This window comes from Ovis aries, chromosome X, assembly GCF_016772045.2.
Source record: "Ovis aries strain OAR_USU_Benz2616 breed Rambouillet chromosome X, ARS-UI_Ramb_v3.0, whole genome shotgun sequence".
In the NCBI taxonomy this organism is placed as follows: Eukaryota; Metazoa; Chordata; class Mammalia; order Artiodactyla; family Bovidae; genus Ovis; species Ovis aries.
In genome coordinates, this window is record NC_056080.1 from 83747208 (window position 1) to 83763158 (window position 15951).

The following is a 15951-nucleotide window of genomic DNA, read 5'->3' on the forward strand; positions in this document are numbered from 1 at the left end:
TTTACAATGTTGTGTTGGTTTCTGCTGTACAACAATGTAAATCAGCCATAATTATACACATATCACCTCCCTCTTGAGTCTTCCTCCTCTCTGCTCACCACTCCCCTCTAGGTCATCACAGAGCACCTGGCTGGGCTCCCTGTGTTATACAGCAGCTTCTCATCAGCTACCTACCTTACACATGGTAATGTATATATGTCACTGCTACTTTCTCCATTCATCCCACTCTTTCTTTCCCCCACTGTGTCCACAAGTCCATTCGCCATATTTGTGTCTCCATTCCATCCCTACAAATAGGCTAATCAATACTATTTTTCTAGATTTTATATGTATGCATCAATATACCATAGTTTTTCTCTTTCTGATTTATTTCACTCTGTATAACAGGCTCTAGGTTCATCTACCTCACTAGAACTGACTAAAATTCATTCTTTTTTATGGTGGAGTAGTATTCCTTTGTATATATATACCACATCTTTTTATGCATTCATCTGTTGATGGACATCTAGGTTGCTTCCATGTCCTATCTATTGTGAATAGTACTGCTATGAACATTGGGGTACATGTGTCTTTTTCAATTATGGTTTTATCAGGGTATATGCCCAGTAGTGAGATTGCTGGGCCAAATGGTATTGGGAAAACTAGACAGCTATATGTAACAGAATGAAACTAGAACACTTCATAACACAAAACACAAAGTAAACTCAAATGTATTCAAGATAAGGCCAGAAACTATAAAGCCCTTAGAGGAAAACATAGGCAGTATACTCTGACATAAATGACAGCAAGATCCTCTTTGGTCCACCTCCTACAGTAATGGAAATAAAACCAAAAATAAACAAATGGGACCTGATTAAACTTAAAAGCTTTTGCACAGCAAAGGGAACAATGAGCAACTTTAAAAAGACAACCCTCAGAATGGGAGAAAATAATTACAAGCAAAACAACTGACAAAGGATTAAACTCCAAAGTATATAAGCAGCTCATACAGCTCAGTATCAGAAAAACAAACAGCCCAATAAAAAAAAAAAATGGGCAGGAGATCTAAAACAGACACTTCTCCAAAGAAGACATACAGATGGCCAAAAAACACATGAAAAGATGTTCAACAGCATGCATTATTAGAGAAATGCAAATCAAAACTGCAATGAGGTATCACCTCAGGCTGCTCAGAACGGCCATCATCAAAAAATCTACAAATGATAAATACTGGAAAGGATGTGGAGAAAAGGGAACATTCTAGCACTGTTGGTGGGAATGTAAATTGATACAGCCATGACAGAGAACAGTATGGAGATTCCTTAAAAAACTAAGAGCTCAGTCCTTGACTCACTTCTTTTCTCTAGCTACACTTCTTCCGATGGTCATCTCATTCAGTCCCATGGCTTTAAATGCATTCTCTATGCTGATGATTCCCAATTTTATTTCTTTGCTTCTGTTATTCTTTAGTCACTCAGTTGTGCCCAACTCTTTGGGACCCATAGACTGCAGCATGCCAGATTTCCCTGTCCTTCACTATCTGCCAGAGTTTGCTCAAACTCATGTTCATTGAGTCAGTGATGCTATCTAAGCATCTGATCCTCTATCAACCCCTTTCTTCTTGCCCACAATATTTCCCAGCATTAGGGTCTTTTCCAATGAATCAGTTCTTTGCATCAGGTGGCCAAATTATTGGAGCATCAGCTTCAGCATCGGTCCTTCCAATGAATATTCAGGGTTGATTTCCTTTAGAATTGACTGGTTTGATGTCCTTGCAGTCCAAGGGTCTCTCAAGAGTCTTCTCTAACATCACAGTTCTAAAGCATTAATTCTTCAGCACTCAGGTTTCTTTATTGTCCAACTCTCACATTCATACATGACTATTGGGAAAACCTAGCTTTGACTATATGGACTTTTGTCAACAAAGTGATGTATTTTAATATGCCTTCTAGGCTTGTCAACTGTGAAAAATTCTTAAAGAGATGGGAATACAAGACCACCTGACATGCCTTCTGAGAAATCTGTATGCAGGTCAGGAAGCAACAGTTAGAACAGGACATGGAACAACAGACTGGTTCCAAATCGGGAAAGGAGTAGGTCAAGGCTGTATATTGTCACCCGGCTTACTTAACTTATAAGCAGAGTACATCATGAGAAATCCTGGGCTGGATGAAACACAAGCTGGAATCAAGATTGCCAGGAGAAATATCAACAACCTCAGACATGCAGATGACACCACCTTTATGGCAGAAAGTGAAGAAGAACTAAAGAGCCTCTTGATGAAAGTGAAAGAGGAAAGTGAAAATGTTGGCTTAAAACTCAATATTCAGAAAAGCAAGATCATGGCATCTAGTCCCAACTCTTCATGGCAAATAGATGGGGAAACAATGGACACAGTGAGAGGCTCTTTTTTTTTGGAGGGGGTGCTCCAAAATCACTGCAGATGGTAAGTGCAGCCATAAAATTAAAAGACGCTTGCTCTTTGGAAGAAAAGCTGTGATCAACCTAGATAACATATTAAAAAGCAGAGACATTACTTTGCCAACGAAGGTCCATCTAGTCAAAGCTATGGGTTTTCCAGTAGTCATGCATGGATGTGACAGTTGGACTATAAAGGAAGCTGAGTGAAGTAAGCCAGAAAGAAAAACACCAATACAGTATACTAACACATATATATGGAATTTAGGAAGATGGCAATGACGACCCTGTATGCAAGACAGGGAAAGAGACACAGATGTGTATAACGGACTTTTGGACTCAGAGGGAGAGGGAGAGGGTGGGATGATTTGGGAGAATGACATTCTAACATGTATACTATCATGTGAACTCAATCGCCAGTCTATGTCTGACGCAGGATGCAGCATGCTTGGGGCTGGTGCATGGGGATGACCCAGAAAGATGTTATGGGGAGGGGAGGTGGGAGGGGGGTTCATGTTTGGGAATGCATGTAAGAATTAAAGATTTTAAAATTTAAAAAATAAAAAACTAAAAAAAAAAAAAAAAAAGAGAATTAAAAAAAAAAAAATAAAGGAAGCTGAGTGATGAAGAATTGATGCTTTTGAACTGTGGTGTTGGAGAAGACTCTTGACAGTTCCTTGCACTGCAAGGAGATCCAAACAGTCCATCCTAAATAAAATCAGTCCTGAATATTGATTGGAAGGCTGAAGCTGAAACTCCAATACTTTGGCCACCTGATGCTAAGAACTGACTCATTTGAAAAGACTCTGATGCTGGGAAAGATTGAAGGCAGGAAGAGAAGGAGATAACAGAGGATGACGTGGTTGGATAGCATCACCGACTGAATGGACATGAGTTTCGGTAAACTCCGGGAATTGGTAATGGACAGAGGTGCCTGGCGTGCTTCACTCCATGGGGTCGCAAAGAGTTGGACTCGACTGAATGACTAAACCGAACTGAACTGAGGTTTGTCATAGCTTTTCTTCCAAGGAGGAAATGTCTTTTAATTTTGTGGCTGAAGTCACCGTCCACAGTGATTTTGGAGCCCGAGAAAATAAAATCTGTCACTGGTTCCATTGTTTCCCCATCTATTTGCTATGAACTGATGGGACCAGATGCCATGATCTTAGTTTTTTGAATGTTGAGTTTCAAGTCAGCTTTTTCATTCTCCTCTTTCATTGTCATCAAGAGGCTTTTTAGTTCCTCTTTGCTTTCTGCCTTTAGAGTGATATTATCTGCATATCTGTGGTGTTGATATTTCTCCAGGCAAACTTGTTTCCAGCTTGTGCTTCATCCAGCCTGGCATTTCCTATGATGTACTCTGCATATAATTTAAATAAGTGCGGTGACAATATACAGCCTTGATAACTCCTTTCCCAACTTGGAATGAGTCTATTGTTCCATGTCCAGTCCTAATTGTTGCTTCTTGACTTGCACACATGTTTCTCAGGAGACAGGTAAGGTGGTCTGGTATTCCCATCTCTAAGAATTTTCCACAGTTTGTTGCGATCCACACAGTCAAAGGCTTTAGTGTAGTCAATGAAGCAGAAATATATTTTTTTTCTGGAATTCCCTTGCTTTTTCTATGATCCAGCAGATGTTGGCAACTTGATCTCTGGTTCCTCTGTCTTTACTAAATCCAGCTTGTACATCTGGAAGTTCTTGGTTCACAAACTGCTGAAGCCTAGCTTGAAAGATTTTGAGCATTACCTTGCTAGTATGCAAAATGAGCACAATTGTATGGTGGTTTGAACATTCTTTGGCATTGCCTTTCTTTGGGATTGGTATGAAAACTGACCTTTTCCAGTCCTGTGACCACTGCTGAGTTTTCCAAATGTGCTGACATATTGAGTGCAGCACTTTAACTGCAGCATCTTTTAGCACTATAGAAATATCTCTGCTGGAATTCCACCATCTCCACTAGTTTTGTTCGTAGTAATGCTTCCTAAGGCCCACGTGACTTCACACACCAGGATTCCTGGCTCTAGGAGAGTGACCACACCATCATGGTTATCCTGTTCATTAAGACCTTTTTTTGAACAGTTCTGCTGTGTATTCTTGCTACTTCTTTTTAATCTTCCCTGCTTTTGTTAGGTCCTTACCATTTTTGTCCTTTATCATGCCCATCCTTGAATGAAATTTTCCCTTGATACCTGCAATTGTCTTGAAAAGGCCTCTAGTCTTTCCCATTCTATTGTTTTCTTCTGTATCTTTGCACTGTTCACTTAAGAAGGTTTCTTAATTTCTCCTTGCTATTCTCTGGAACTCTTCATTTGGTTGGAAATATCCTTCCTTTTCTCCTTTGCTTTTCATTTCTCTTCTTTCCTCAGCTATTTGTAAAGCCTTTGAAAAGGTTTCTAGTCTTTCCCATTCTATTGTTTTCTTCTGTATCTTTGCACTGTTCACTTAAGAAGGTTTCTTATTTCTCCTTGTTATTCTCTAGAACTCTGCATTTGGTTGGAAATATCCTTCCTTTTCTCCTTTGCTTTTCATTTCTCTTCTTTCCTCAGCTATTTGTAAAGCCTCCTCAGACAAACACTGCCATCTTTCATTTCTTTTTCTTGGGGATGGTTTTGGTCACTAACTCCTTTACAATGTTACAAACCTCTGTCCATAGTTCTTCAGGCACTCTGTCTACCAGATCTAATCCCTTGAATCTATTTGTCACCTCCACTGTATAACCATAAGGGATTTGATTTAGGTCACACCTGAATGGCCTAGATGTTTCCCCTACTTTCTTCAATTTAAGTATGAATTTTGCAATAAAGAGCTGATGGTCTGAGCCATAGTCAGCTCCTTATTTTGCTTTTGCTGACCGTATAGAGCTTCTCCAGTTATGGTTGCAAAGAATATAATAATTCTGATTTCAATAATGACCATTTGGTGATGTCCATTTCTAGAGCCATCTCTTGTGTTGTTGGAAAAGGGTTGCTATGACCAATCTGTTGTCTTGGCAAAGCTCAAGCCCCTTTGCCGGCATGTTTCATTTTGTACTCCAAAGCCAAACACGTCTGTTACTCCAGATATCTCTTGACTTCCTACTTTTGCGTTCCAGTCCCCTGTGGTGAAAATTACATCTTTCTTTCTATTTTTTTTTTTTTGATGTTAGTTCTAGAAGGTCTTGTGGGTCTTCATAGAACTGGTCAACTTCATTCAGCTTTTTCGACATCAGTGTTTGAGGCATAGACTTGGATTACTGTGATGTTTAATGGTTTGCCTTGGAAATGAACTAAGGTCATTCTGTCATTTTTCAGATTGCACCCAAGAACTGCATTTTGGACTCTTTTGTTGACTATGTGGCTGCTGCATTTATTCTAATGGATTCCCACCCACAGTAGTAGATATAATGGTTATCTGAATTAAATTCACCCATTCCTGTCCACTTTAGTTCACTGATTCCTAAGATGTTGATATTTGCTCTTGCTATCTCCTGCTTGACCATATCCAATTTACTTTGATTCATGGACCTAACATTCCAGGTTCCTATGCAATACTGTTCTTTACAGCATCGGACTTTACTTTCACCACCAGACACATCCACAGATGATCTTCATTTCAGCTTTGGTCTAGTTGCTTCATTCTTCCTGGAACTATTGCTAAGTGCCCTCTGCTCTTCCCTAGGAGCATATTTGACACCTTCCCATCTGGGGGGCTCATCTTCCAGTGTCATATCTTTTTGTCTTTCATACTGCTCATGGGTTCTCACAGGAAAAACACTGGAGTAGTTTGCTATTCCCTCCTCCAGTGGATCACATTTTGTCAGAACTCTTCACTATGACCCATCTGTCTTGGGTGGCCCTGCACAGCCAGGGATCAAGACCATCTCCATGGAAAAGAAATGCAAAAAAAAGAAAAACGGCTGTCTGAGGAGGCCTTACAAATAGCTGTGAAAAGAAGAGAAGCAAAAAGCAAAGAAGAGGAAAGATATAAGCATCTGAATGCAGAGTTCCAAAGAATAGCAAGGAAAGATAAGAAAGTCTTCCTCAGAGATCAATGCAAGGAAATAGAGGATAACAACAGAGTGGGAAAGACTAGAGATATCTTCAAGAAAATTAGAGATACCAAGGGAACATTTCATACAAAGATGGGCTCGATAAAGGACAGAAATGGTATGGACCTAACAGAAGCAGAAGATATTAAGAAGAGGTGGCAAGAATAAACAGAAGAACTGTACAAAAAAGGTCTTCATGACCCAGATAATCATGATGGTGTGATCACTCACCTAGAGCCAGACATTCTGGAATGTGAAGTCAAGTAAGCCTTAGGAAGCATGACTATGAACAAAGCTAGTGGAGGAGATGGAATTCCAGTTGAGCTTTTTCAAATCCTGAAAGATGATGCTGTGAAAGTGCTGCACTCAATATGCCAACAAATTTGGAAAACTCAGCAGTGGCCACAGGACTGGAAAAGGTCAGTTTTCATTCCAATCCCAAGGAAAGGCAATGCCAAAGAATGTTCAAACTGCCGCACAATTTCACTCAGCTCACACGCTAGTAAAGTAATGCTCAAATTTCTGCAAGCCAGGCTTCAGGAATACGTTAACCGTGAACTTCCTGATGTTCAAGCTGGTTTTAGAAAAGGCAGAGGAACCAGAGATCAAATTGCCAACATCCACTGGATCATGGAAAAAGCAAGAGAGTTCCAGAAAAACATCTATTTCTGTTTTATTGACTATGTCAAAGCCTTTGACTGTGTGGATCACAATAAACTGTGGAAAATTCTGAAAGAGATGGGAATACAGACCACCTGACCTGCCACTTGAGAAACCTATATGCAGGTCAGGAAGCAATATTTAGAACAGGACATGGAACAACAGACTGGTTCCAAATAGGAAAAGGAGTATGTCGAGGCTGTATATGTCACCTTGCTTATTTAACTTATATGCAGAGTACATCATGAGAAACACTGGGCTGGAAGAAGCACAAGCTGGAATCAAGATTGCCAGGAGAAATATCAATAACCTCAGATATGCAGATGACACCACCCTTATGGCAGAAAGTGGAGAGGAACTAAAAATCCTCTTGATGAAAGTGAAAGTGGAGAGTGAAAAAGTGGGCTTAAAGCTCAACATTCAGAAAACGAAGATCATGGCATCTGGTCCCATCACTTCATGGGAAATAGATGGGGAAACAGTGGAAACAGTGTCAGACTTTATTTTTGGGGGCTCCAAAATCACTGCAGATGGTGATTGCAGCCATGAAATTAAAAGACACTTACTCCTTAGAAGAAAAGTTATGACCAACCTAGATAGCATATTGAAAAGCAGAGACATTACTTTGCCCACAAAAGTCCATCTAGTCAAGGTTATGGTTTTTTCAGTGATCATGTGTGGATGTGAGAGTTGGACTGTGAAGAAAGCTGAGCGCCAAAGAATTGATGCTTTTGAAGTATGGTGTTGGAGAAGACTCATGAGAGTCCCTTGGACTGCAAGGAGATCCAACCAGTCCATCCTAAAGGAGATCAGTCCTGGGTGTTCATTGGAAAGACTGATGCTAAAGCTGAAACTCTAGTACTTTGGCCACCTCATGCGAAGAGTTGATTCATTTGAAAAGATCCTGATGCTGGGAGGGATTGAGGGCAGGAGGAGAAGGGGATGACAGGGGGTGAGATGGCTGGATGACGTCACCGACTCGATGGACATGAGTTTGGGTAAACTCCAGGAGTTGGTGATGGACAGGGAGGCCTGGTGTGCTGCGATTCATGGGGTCACAGAGTCTCGGACATGACTGAGCAACTGAATGGAACTGACACTTTTCTCATACAAACTTCATGCTCATAAATGCATCTATACTAGGAAATTGAAGGAGCCACCTCATATTCAACGTCTAAAACTAAACTTCCTACCTATCTACCAAAAACAAAACAAAATGAAGCAGAAAACAAAATTCCAGCAAAACAAAGTAAGCAACAAACAAACACTGTTCTGTGCATAGCCTTTCCTATTTCAGCAGATGGCAATTCTATCCTTCATCTTTTTTCTTCCTTGCACACCTCATGCATATTATCTGTCAGGAAATCCTATTGGTGCTACCTTTACGATATGTCGAGAGTCTGAACCCTTCTCACTATATATCCATGCCATCACCCTGTTCCAAGTCACCATTATCTCTTTTTAGGTTGACTACAATGGCCTGCTGTTTTTATCTTTACTGTTTTTACTTTATTCTAAATACAGTGGTCCTTAAAAAATAAAGTAAACCATATCATGTCACTCTCCTTCTCAGAACCCTCCCAATGGCTCCCATTTTCAGGTAGAATTAAAGTGAACATTCTTTCAGTGACTATATAGTGTCCAGTGATTTGCTGTCCCTGTTTTTTTTATCTCTCTGACCTCACCTCCTACTATTTTAATATTTCTTCTTTGTTCACTCTACTCCAGCCACACCAGTCTTCCTGTTGTTCCTGGAATGCTCAGTATGTTCTACCTTAGGTAATTTTTACTGTTTGTTCCTTTGTTCTAGAGCACTCTCCCTTCAGATATTTGCATAGTCTAGTGCCACCTCAGTGATGCTCTCCCTGACCATCCTATGTAAAATTGTAATCCACTCTCCAGTCTGACTTACCTCAGTCTGCCTGTTATTTTTCTCTAAGCCATTAGGCTATGTTATAAATTTGCATATATGTATATATATATGTATATATATATGTGTATATATATATATATATATATATATATATATATATAGTGATTGGTCTCATATATATGGGTTTCCTTCATAGCTCAGTGGGTAAAGAATCTGCCTGCAATGCAGGAGACCTGGGTTTGATTCCTGGGTCAGGTAGATCCCTTGGAGAAGGAAATGACAACCCATTCCAGTACCCAGTATACTTGCCTGGAGAATCCCATGGACAGAGGAGCCTGGCAGGCTGTAGTCATATATATATAGCGGTTGGTCTCCTCCCTCTGGAATGTATGCCCTACAAGGGCAGGAATTTTCATTTATTTTTTGCTTTTCTTAGCACACACATGACAAATGTTACTTGAATGAATGAATGAGCCTGTCTCTTCCCTTCCCCTTCTTCCCCTCCCCTCCTTCTTTGAGGAAGAGGTGCCCATCTGCACTGGCACACCAGTTCTGCACACGGGGATGTGATCATTCCCAACTACCTCCTTACGATCGTCCTTGTCTCTCTCTTTATAGTTTCTCGCTCTTCCTCTCGATTGGTTTCTTTCTCTTAGCCAGTAAACATGCTTGTGTCTCATTTGTCTTTAAAACACCAAGATCAAAATACTTCAAATATTTGCTTCCCTCTGTTGCACTCTGTACCCCTTCATGGTAAAATTCTTGAGAAGCTGTCTATGTTTTCTGACCCCACATCCTTACCTCCTACATTCACTTCTCACAGAAAACAATTTCTGGACCCCATTATTCTCAACTGCTGCCCAGTATCATTTGCCAACATTGTTAGTTCCTTCCTTGAATCTCATTCTCTTCCTCTCCAAGGCCTTGGTCCAGGCCTTAGTAGCTCAGAGAAGAAGACATGACACCCACCATCCTTTACGTTTGGTTCCTGCTTTCTACCCATACTTATTTGAGTCATCCAATGCCCCACTGCAATAGCTCATGCCAGGTTCCCTGTTGATAAACTCAATGAACACCATTCAACCCTTCCCTTACAAGAATGTTGTTGAACATGCCATCCAAGCAGAAATGTCTGCTCCTCTGTTGGCTGCTATGACAGCCTTCTCAGGACTCAAGTTTAAGCCCCTTTGCTTTCTTCTTAGATGACTTCATCTGGACAAATAACTTTGAACAGCATCCATGTGCTGATGACTCTCAGTCTCCATCCCCAGGCATGCCTCTCCTCTCCCATGTAGACTGGGCCTGAGTACCACCAGCCTGAGATTCTCACAGAGTGGTCCAATTTTCTGAGGTCTAGAGTCCTGTTTTGTCCACTCCATTTCTACTATCCTGGGACAAGGCCTTGCTCTGTGGTATATATCTGGGGCTGGGCTCTTGCTCCTTGGTAAGATCTTGGATCACAATAAAATGTGGAAAATTCTGAAAGAAATGGGAATACCAGACCACCTAACCTGCCTCTTGAGAAATCTGTATGCAGGTCAGGAAGCAACAGTTAGAACTGGACATGGAACAACAGACTGGTTCCAAATAGGAAAAGGAGTATGTCAAGGCTGTATATTGTCACACTGCTTATTTAACTTATATGCAGAGTACATCATGAGAAACGCTGGGCTGGAAGAAACACAAGCTGGAATCAAGATTGCTGGGAGAAATATCAATAACCTCAGATATGCAGATGACACCACCCTTATGGCAGAAAGTGAAGAGGAACTAAAAAGCCTCTTGATGAAAGTGAAAGAGGAGAGTGAAAAAGTTGGCTTAAAGCTCAACATTCAGAAAATGAAGATCATGACATCCGGTCCCATCACTTCATGGGAAATAGATGGGAAACAGTGGAAGCAGTGTCAGACTTTATTTTGGGGCCTCCAAAATCACTGCAGATGGTGACTGCAGCCATGAAATTAAAAGACGCTTACTCCTTGGAAGAAAAGTTATGACCAACCTAGATAGCATATTCAAAAGCAGAGACATTACTTTGCCAACTAAGGTCCGTCTAGTCAAGGCTATGGTTTTCCTGTGGTCATGTATGGATGTGATAGTTGGACTGTGAAGAAGGCTGAGCTCCGAAGAATTGATGCGTTTGATCTGTGGTGTTGGAGAAGACTCTTGAGAGTCCCTTGGACTGCAAGGAGATCCAACCAGTCCATTCTGAAGGAGATCAGCCCTGGAATTTCTTTGGAAGGAGTGATGCTAAAGCTGAAGCTCCATTACTTTGGCCACCTTATGCGAAGAGTTGACTCATTGGAAAAGACTCTGATGCTGGGAGGGATTGGGGGCAGGAGGAGAAGGGGACGACAGAGGATGAGATGGCTGGATGGCATCACAGACTAGATGGACATGAGTCTAAGTGAACTCTGGGAGATGGTGATGAACAGGGAGGCCTGGTGTGCTGTGATTCATGGGATCGCAAAGAGTCGGACACGACTGAGTGACTGAACTGAACTGAACTGAAGATCTTCCTAGGTGATGTTCAAGACCCCAGGGATACCAACTGTGCCTACACTGGTATTTATCAGTTATAAACTAATTATAGGAATGGTGAGAATGGCATATAAGATTTGCTGCATTGCTGGAACCTGTGCTAAAGGCTTTACATGATCTATGCCATTGAATCCTCACAAATTCCATGTAAACTGGAAAGCATTGCATCTCCCATTTTACACATAAGAAATATGGCATTTAGTGGCGAGAGCAAGGCTTCAACAGTATGTGAACTGAGAACTTCCAGATGTTCAAACTGGATTTAGAAAAGGCAGAGGAACCAGAGATCAAATTGCCAACATCCGTTGGATCATAGAAACAGCAAGAGAGTTTCAGATTAACATCTATTTCTGCCTTATTGACTACACCAAATCCTTTGACTGTGTGGATCACAACAAACTGTGGAAAATTCTTCAAGAGATGGGAATACTAGACCAACTTACCTGCCTCCTGAGAAATCTGTATGCAGGTCAAGAAGCAACAGTTAGAAATGGATATGGAAAAACAGACTGGTTCCAAACTGGGAAAGGAGTACCTCAAGGCTGTATATTGCCACCTTGTTTATTTAACTTACATATGCAGAGTACATCATGTGAAATGCCAAACTGGAGTAAGCACAAGCTGGAATCAAGATTGCTGGGAGAAATATCAATAACCTCAGATATGCAGATGACATCGCTCTTATGGCAAAAGTGAAGAGGAGCTAAAGAGGAAAGTGAAAAACCTGCCTTAAAATTCAAAAAACTAAGACATGGCATCCAGTCCCATCACTTCATGGCAAATAGATGGGGAAACAATGAAAACAGTAACAGACTTTACTTTCTTGGGCTCCACAATCACTTCAGATGGTGACTGCAGCCATAAAATTAAAAGATGCTTGCTCCCTGGAAGAAAAGCTATAACCAACCTAGAGTGAATGAGTGAGTGAAAGTTGTTCAGTTGTGTCTCAATTTCCAGGCCAAAATACTGGAGTGGGTAGCCTTTCCCTTCTCCAGGGGATTTTCCCAACCCAGGGATCAAACCCAGGTCTCCCCCAGGCCTCCTGCATTGCAGGTAGATTCTTTACCAGCTGAGCCACAAGGAAAGCCCAATAATATTGGAGTGAACAGCCTATCCCTTCTCCAAGGGATCTTCCTGACCTAGGAATCGAACCAGGATTTCCTGCATTGCAGGCAGATTCCTTACCAACTGAGCTATCAGGGAAGCCAGCATATAAAAAGCAGAGACTTGACTTTGCCGACAAGGATCCGTCTAGTCAAAGATATTATTTTTCCAGTAGTGATGTATGGGTGTGAGAGTTGGACCATAAGAAAGCTGAGGACCAAAGAATTGATGCTTTTGAACTGTGATGTTAGAGAAGACTCTTGGGAGTCCCTTGGACTGCAAGGACATCAAACCAGTCCATCCTAAAGGAGACTAGTCCTGGGTGTTCATTGGAAGGACAAATGCTAAAGCTGAAACTCCAATACTTTGGCCACCTGATGCAAAGAGCTGACTCATTTGAAAAGACCCTGATGCTGGGAAAGATTGAAGGCAGGAGGAGAAGGGGATGGCAGAGGATGAGATGTTTGGATGGCATCACCAACTCGATGGACATGAGTTTGAGCAAGCTCTGGGAGTTAAGTGATGGACAGAGAAGCATGGTATGCTGCAGTCTATGGGGTCACAAAGAGTCAGACACGACTGAGCGACTGAAGTGAACCGAACCATGCACTAGTAATTTATGAGAGAAATCCCCTCTCCTCTCTTGAAATACATGTGACTGTATTTGAGGACTTACTGTATATCCATCATCACCAAGTCTAGGACCTGGCAAAGAGCAACACATGGCAAATACTTGGAGAATCCCAGAGTGTCCAAAGGTCCTTGCAGTCATCCTGTGGATGAGCTTTATAAGGGGGATGGCAAAGTGCAACAGTCTCAGTCCTTTGAAGAGAAAGGTGCCCTGGCTGGGTTGTCTAATGGGAAGCTGGAACCGTCTGCCTCTTTTGTTGCCTGGATTCAGTCATTCATTCAGCAAATACAATTTTAAGTATTGGGGCACTGCTCTCAACCCACAGGAATCCACATAAATCAGAGAAACCTCTGTTTCTTGGAGCTCCAGTGTCAGTAGAGAAAAAGATGGAATATGTGCATAGAGGACATTTCAAGTCCAAGACTGGGTACAGTAAGTGCAAAATCACCTCTCTCTGCAGCAGTCTGATGCTGAATAGAAAGGCAGATTTCCCCTTCTAGTAGGCTTAGAAATGCTCTGTGCTTGCTTGTTTCCTGCTCTGCAGCATGTGTTCCTAGAGCAAGTTCAGTTCAGTTCAGTCGCTCAGTCGTGTCTGACTCTTTGTGACCCCATGAACTGCAGCATGCCAGGCCTCCCAGTCCATCACTAACTGCCGGTGTTCACTCAAACTCACGTCCGTCGAGTCGGTGATGCCATCTAACCATCTCATCCTCTGTCATCCCCTTCTCCTGCCTTCAATCTTTCCCAACATCAGGGTCGTTTCAAATGAGTCAGCTGTTTGCATCAGGTGGCCAGAATATTGGAGTTTCAGCTTCAACATCAGTCCTTCCAGTGAACACCCAGGACTGATTTCCTTCAGTATGAACTGGTTGGATCTCCTTGCAGTCCAAGGGACTCTCAAAAGTCTTATCCACACCACAGTTCAAAAGCATCAATTCTTTGGCACTCAGCTTTCTGTATAGTCCAACTCTCACATCCATACATGACTAGTGGAAAAATCATAGCCTTGACTAGAAGGACCCTTAGTCAGCAAAGTAATGTCTCTGCTTTTGAATATGCTATCTAGATTGGTCATAACTTTCCTTCCAAGGAGTAAGCGTCTTTTAATTTCATGGCTGCAGTCACCATCTGCAGTGATTTTGGAGCCCCCCAAAATAAAGTCTGACACTGTTTCCACTGTTTCCCTATCTATTTGTCATGAAGTGATGGGACCGGATGCCATGATCTTCGTTTTCTGAATGTAGAACTTTAGCCAACTTTTTCACTCTCCTCTTTCACTTTCATCAAGAGGCTCTTTAGTTCTTCACTTTCTTCCATAAGGGTGGTGTCATCTGCATATCTGAGGTTATTGATATTTCTCCCGGCACTCTTGATTCCAGCTCGTGCTTCATCCACCCCGGCATTTCCTAGGGCAAGAGTGGCTACATAACTTGCAGGGCCCTGGGAAACACAAAAATGCAGGGCCACTTATTCAAAAATTATTAAGAATTTCAAGAAAGTGACAAAGCATGAAAGCATGAGGCACCTCTGTGTGTAGGGCCATGTTGCACTGCACAGGCCACATGCCCACGAGGCTGGCACTGCCACATGGCTGGGAAGGATATACACAGCATGCCTGAATGTATCCTACAGTCTCTTCTCTCTTGCAAAGTCTGAAGGTAGAAGATACCAGTGAAATCAGTGGCACTAAGACACACACAACTGCACATAGGCCAGTAACAAATCTTTGTCGGGTGCCTACTGTGTGCCCAAAACTCATCTTAAGTTTCAGGGATATGGTGAAAAACCAGACAGACTCTTTGTACGGTTTTGTTTGGTTTTCTTTTTTGGCACTGAGCTTACTCCAGTGACAAAACGTTCTGTAAACAATCTCACAAACAAATACCCAAGAACATCATCAGTTAGTGAGCACTGTCTTGAAGATGAGAAAGTATAGTGATGAGATGGTGGTGGGGTGATGGAGAAAATGTATTAGATTAGCATGCGACAGTGAAACCAGGACTTCCCAGGTGGCTCAGTTGTAAAGAATCCTCCTGCCAATGCAGGAGACGCAAAAGACGCAGGTTTGATCCCTGGGTCGGGAATATCCCTTGAAGGAGGAAATAGCAAACTTCTCCAGTATTTTTGCCTGGAAAATTCCATGGACAGAGGAGCCTGGTGGGCTACAGTCCACGGGGTCACAAATAGTCAGACATGAGTTAGTGACTGAGCCCAACAACAGCAAAGCCTGTCCAAGGAGCTCACAACCCCTTGTACAGCAACACCTGAAGATGCTGATAGTGTTTGGCCTCAACTCCACAGGCAGATCTCTGCAATCCCTTCCCCTCTGAAGTGAATCATGAGCTTCTAGGTGAGAAAGACAAAGTCCAAGGATGCTTGAGAGAGACTTGAGATGTTCCCTGTGAAAGGGGTTAGTGATCCCACACTCCACCTCTAGGGGCTTCTCACTTCCTCTGGAGGTCACCAGGAGCCAAGTCTCTGGAAAGATAGGGGCAGTCAATCTGGGAAAGGGGGTTTCCAAGCTCCCCCTCCTCCTCCAGGTGCTCCCTCTCACACCCAGGCCCCGGGCGCTGAACTGGGAACCAAATTGCCATCAGTTTCCTTTGGGTTCAGAAAAAGTCCTCCAGTGAATGCCTTGGACTGGTCCTTTGGTGGTGGGTCCTCCTCCACCCCCAAATACCTGGGGAAATGGCCCAAGGAGTAACCAACTCAGAT